We start from the raw sequence: 5,107 nt of genomic DNA on the forward strand, positions 1-5,107 counted from the left end.
ATGCAGGGCACATGGGTTCGAGCCCTGGTCCGGGAAGATCCCATATGCCACGGAGCAACTAACCCCGTGCTCCACAACTACTGAGCCTGCGCTCTAGAGCCCGCGAGCCGCAACTACTGAAGCCCATGTGCCTAGAGCCCGTGCTCTGCAGCGAAGAGTAGCCCCCGCTCTCTGCAACTAGAGAAAGCCCACACGCAGCAACAAAGACCCAATGCAGCCAATAATTAATTAATTAATTAATTTTTAAAGGCTTAAAAAAAAAGGAAAAGGAGATTAGGACACAGATACACACAGAGGAAAGGCCATCTGAAGACACAGGGAGAAGCGGGCCTCTATAAGGCAAGGAGAGAGGCCCAGAGGAAACCAACCCTGCCGACACCTTGATGTCTGACTTCCAACCTCCAGAATCATAAGGAAATAATTCCTATTGTTTAAGCCACCCGGTCTGTGGTACTTAGTTATGGCAGCCCTTGCGAGCGAATACAGACGGCTGCAGCAAAAGGGAGAGACAGTAACACGCGTCCGGGGCGGGGGTGAAGCCAAGCCCCTCTGCACCACTGATGGGAATATGAAATGCTGCAGCCACTTTGGAAAAAAGTTAAAACATTTTCTTTAAAAACTACATGTAAACTACCATACGACCCAGCAATTCCACTCCTAAGTACCTGCCCAAGAGAAATGAAAGCCCTGTGTCCACACAAACACTAGTCCAAGAACGCTGGCAGCAACGCTGTCAACAGTAGACACACCTGGGACAAACAGTCCAGAGCCTGGCGACTGAATAGATAAAACGGGACACATCCGCAACACGGGGCACTAGTCAACAGCAAAAAGGCGTGACACGGCCGCGCCATCGCTCCTCGGCCAGCTGTGAGCCCAGGTGTGGAGCCCCCGACCCTGCTGGGCTGAGCCCCGGGGTCCTGAGACCATGGCCCCCGCTCACCTGCTCACTCGGACAACGCGCCGGCGCGGCGGCTGCTCTATGCCCGGCGCTGTGCAGGCTCTGGGCCACAGCGGCTACCAGGAGCCACAGGCTTGCCCTCCGAACGCGGACAGTCGGGGCTTTGGACGCTGAGCCGTGAGGAGGAGGCCCTCTGGGCGGTTGGGGGCCCAACCCAGCTGTGCCTGAACCAAGCGGACCAAAGGGGGCAAGACTGCGCGCCCGACAAGGTGGTGTCTGGGAGCCTGGACATCCCCAGGGGAGGATGCTGGCCAGGGTGTCTGTCCCCTCCCCGCCCCGCCTGCAGTGCGGTGGTGTGAGTGTGTGAGGTGTATGTATATGTGTGTGCAGCGTGTGAATGGTGTGTGTGTGTGAGATGTGTGCCGTGGGTGGATGCGGTGTGCGTGTCTAAGCCAGGGACAGGTTGGGGGGGGGCAGCGCAGCTCCTACGGGCACGCGTGGGAGGGGGGCGGCGCAGCTCCTACGGGCACGCGTGGGAGGCGGGGCGGTGGCGGCAGATGCAGTGCTCGCCTCCTCCAGCCTGCATCTCCCTGGCAACAACGGCAGCCTCGGTTTGGGGCTCGGCCCCTCCCCCGCCGCGCCCCAGCTGAGAAGCGTCTGGAACCGCATCCTTCCTCCGCATCCTTGTCCTGCGACCGCATCTTGCTGCAGCTGCCCGTTGGAGCCGCCTGTGAGCCATTTGCACATTTGTCCTTGTGGAGCGGAGCTGGGGGGCGGGTGGGGGGCCGAGTGTGCGCGTGCGTTGCGCGGATGTGCATGGTGGGTGTGCGGAGGTCGCAGGTATACTGGTGTGTGTGCACGGATGTGCGAGGGGCGTGTGCAGGGGTGAGAGAGTGGCGGGGGCGGGGAACTGCGGCTGACCCGTTGGCAGCCGGCCGGGCAGGGGTCGGCCCGAGCGCAGGAGGTTGTCCTCAGGCCCCCACGAGGATCCGGGGCCTCCGCGGGAAGAGTCCCTGCCTGGATGTTCCAGAAGGGCCGTGGGTGTCCAGCCTTGCGCAGACCCGACGTGCCGCCCAGATTCTCGTCCGCGGTAGAGCGGGGCAGCTCGGGTGGGGGTAGGACTGCTGGACATCAGCTCCCCCCGTCCCATGGAGACTGCAGCCCCTTCCCCGCGAGCCAGCTCCACCTCTGCAGGTCTGAGAGAGCCAGTGGGAGATGGGCGTCCCGAGGTGGGGAAGGGGTGCCAGTTCCAGGACTGGTTCAGCTCTACCTGAGGGGGTGGGGGAGGCAGAAGGGGCTTCCGACGGACCAGATCACGAAGCGCTGCCGGCAACGGCACGGTGGTGGCGGAGGTGAGGGAGGCTGCGTGGCAGGCGGGACGTGGCCAAGAAGCGGAGAGAGGGCATTTGTCCAGAACCGCCTGCCGCGGGCTCTCGGTGCGGAGCCACAGGTGGCTGGTACTTGGGACGCTGAAGCCGGGGGCGACCTGCACCTCCCCCTACCTGCCCCGCTCGCCTGGGCCTCTCAGGGCTGGGCTGGCGCCTGCAGTCCACCTGCCCTTGAACCGGCAGTCAAACCCACCGTCGGCCTGCAGGGCAACTGGTGGGAGCGCACCTGGGTGGGCGTTGCGGCTGGGCCTGGAAGGGGCAGCGCGGGGGCGGGGGCCTTGCTGGGCTCGGCAAAGCGCGCAGGCCCCCTGCGCTCCGTTGTCACACGCACGCCCAATGCACACAGGACGCTCGTGCCCGCCCGCACAAGCAGGCGCCGGTGCATACCTCCGAGTGACGCAGCATCCCAGGGTGGCGTATGTGTGAAAGCGAGTCTGTGACGTGACCTGCAGCCGAGCTTCCTGAGGGCTTTCGGCTAAGGGTCCGTGCCCTCCCGTCCAGCCACCCATCGCAGCCTCAGCACAGCCTCACTGCTCAACCTGTGCCCCCTCCCCAAGCCTCGTAGAGGAGACGTTCACCGCCCCACATCCCAGCCCAGCAGCCTACGGCGAGCGGGGAGCAGCTGATCCGCTGTCGAAGGCACAATTACAGCGCAGGGTGGAGGGAGGGGGCCGGTGGGAGGAGTAGGGAAGACCCCTCCCATTCCACGGAGCTATGTGTCTGTCGTGTGAATGAGCCCAGCCAGCCTGCCCAGAGGGTCTGCATGACTCAGGCGGGGAAAGGAATTTTGTGGGGGGTGGGGCTTCCCAGATGCAGCCCAGCCCCTACCCCAGCATTCTGCCTGGAACAAGGCGCCTGGAGCCAGACGCAGAGGGTCCGTTGGGACCCCAAGTCTTCTTTTCTTCAAGAAGACGTGTCATTGCCTGCCTGTCTCTGTTGCCATGGAAACCCAAGATGATGTAACGTGGACGTCATGCAGAGGAGTTGGAGCTTACGTTTGGCTTAAAGGGAACCCAGAGGCGGAGCTCGTATGGATAGGGGCCTCCTGCGGGAGAGGAGGGGGAGACCTCGGCCTTCCGCCTTCCGGGGGCGTGGCCACCAAGCTGAGATTGACAGGTTTGCGGGGGTGGGGGCTGCGCCCCCTCTGCCCCTCCCGGCTCCTGTCTGTAAACCGCAGATTGGGTTTGAGAGTCGCGGGGCGTCTGCTGCGTGAAGGCCCCCAGCCCCCTCCCCCTGGAGGGCACCCTCCCCAGCCCCTCTCCAAGCTCCCCTCCAGGCTGTCCCCACCTCGCACAGCCCTCCCCTGCAGTGCCCGGTCGCTCCCCCCGCCCTCCTCCGCGGCCCCTTTCGGCGGTTTTCATCTCTAATTCCTTCTTCGCACGGATCGCCCGACCTTCTTTTGTTCATATGTTGATGTGGCTCCTTGTCCGTCTCTGCCTCGTGGAGCGTGGACGTCATATAAGCGCGGTACGAGCGATGAAGCACAGATGTCCCGCCCGCCTGGGGCAGGTGCCCAGGTGCCCGGACGTCACCCACAGGCCGAGGCCCGGCCAGGCCTCGACCCACCTCAGGAAGAGCACACCGCCCCAGCCTGGGGTGGGTGGGGAGTGGGGACGCTTTGCCGGTCTGTATGGCCCGGGCAAGGCGCGCGCATCCAGGGAAGGGCGCCGGCTCAAGATCCTAAGAGAACCGTCCTCCGCGGGCGCCTGGGGAGCGAGTCCACGATGGGGCGGCCCCTCCCCCAGCCTGGGCCGGGGGCTTCCTGCCCTCCCCACAGTGGCCGCCCCGAGCCTCCCTGCCCAGCGCCTCCCACACGTCCTGCAGGTCTGTCTGACTCTGCCGCTGGCAGGGGCTCCCCCTCTGCGTTCCCACCTGGCCGGCCCGCACCGGCACCCACAGCAGGGCCCGGCTGCCGGGGTTTGAGTGAGGGCCTGGCAGGCACCTGCGGTGGTGGAGCTGATGCCCAGAAGGGTCGCTCAGGACAGAAGTTTGGGGGTTGCAGGGTGGGTGCAGGCAGTGGCGAGGGAGGGGCCACATTCGGAGGCCAGGGCGGAAAGTTCGGCCCGAGGTCCTCGTGAGGAAGGGGACAGCCAGGGCACAGTTGTCAAAAGGCTGTTCAGTCCCGGGAGAGGGCGTGGCCTGGCTGTGCCTCTGCTGCCTGCCCGCTGTCGTTGCTTTTGTTTGTTTTTAACCTTTTTTGTTGTGAAATATAACGAACTCAGAAGAGGACACAAAGCAAACGTGCAGCCTAATGATTCATCATAAGTGAACCCCAGGCGTCCAGCATCCAAGTGAAGACCGGAAACGCCCGCCCCGCCCCGAAGCCGCTCCCCTCCCCCAAGGGCACCACCCGGGACTCTGCAGACGCGGGAGCATTGGCCGCACCTCCGAGCTCCTGAGCGCGGCACGGGTTCCTAAACAAGGCTGTTGTGTTTCTTTATTCTCGACCCTTCATGTGTGCCTGGCTTCTTCTGGCCGACGCTGGTTTTGTGATTCAGGGCTGTTCTTGCAGGTAGCATGGTCCCTTCCCTGGGCTCTGACGAACTCTTCCCTGGGCTCTGACGAAGTCGCAGAAACGCCTCTATTCATGTGCTTGTTCCACTGTGGAGATGCCCCGTGGTGCGCGCGTCTGTGGGCAGTGCTGCTGTGCACGTGGGGGCACACCTGCCTTCCTGCGGGGTGTCTGCCCAGGAGTGAGTGAGGCCGTCACAGGTTCAACACCCTAGATAAAGCGGCCCCACCCCACCCTGTGGCCGCCTCTGTTCCTGCTCTCCCGGTCCTGGTGTTGGCCTTCCCCCCGCCCCGCTCCCCCCGCCCC

At 64.0% G+C, this 5,107-nt stretch overlaps 1 protein-coding gene across 1 annotated transcript in view; it reads left to right on the forward strand.

The window, feature by feature from the left end:
• The first annotated feature begins 1,587 nt into the window (after nucleotides 1-1,587).
• The window catches only part of CALY (calcyon neuron specific vesicular protein), an 11,566-nt gene continuing 8,046 nt past the window's right edge, over nucleotides 1,588-5,107 (forward strand). Inside the window, exon 1 of the mRNA XM_007451994.1 lies at nucleotides 1,588-1,631. The gene's annotated coding sequence lies outside the window, so the exon portion shown is untranslated. The remainder of the gene's footprint in view (nucleotides 1,632-5,107) is intronic.

The sequence above is a fragment of the Lipotes vexillifer genome, unplaced genomic scaffold (genome assembly GCF_000442215.2).
Source record: "Lipotes vexillifer unplaced genomic scaffold, Lipotes_vexillifer_v1.1 scaffold1117, whole genome shotgun sequence".
Lineage (NCBI taxonomy): Eukaryota > Metazoa > Chordata > Mammalia > Artiodactyla > Lipotidae > Lipotes > Lipotes vexillifer.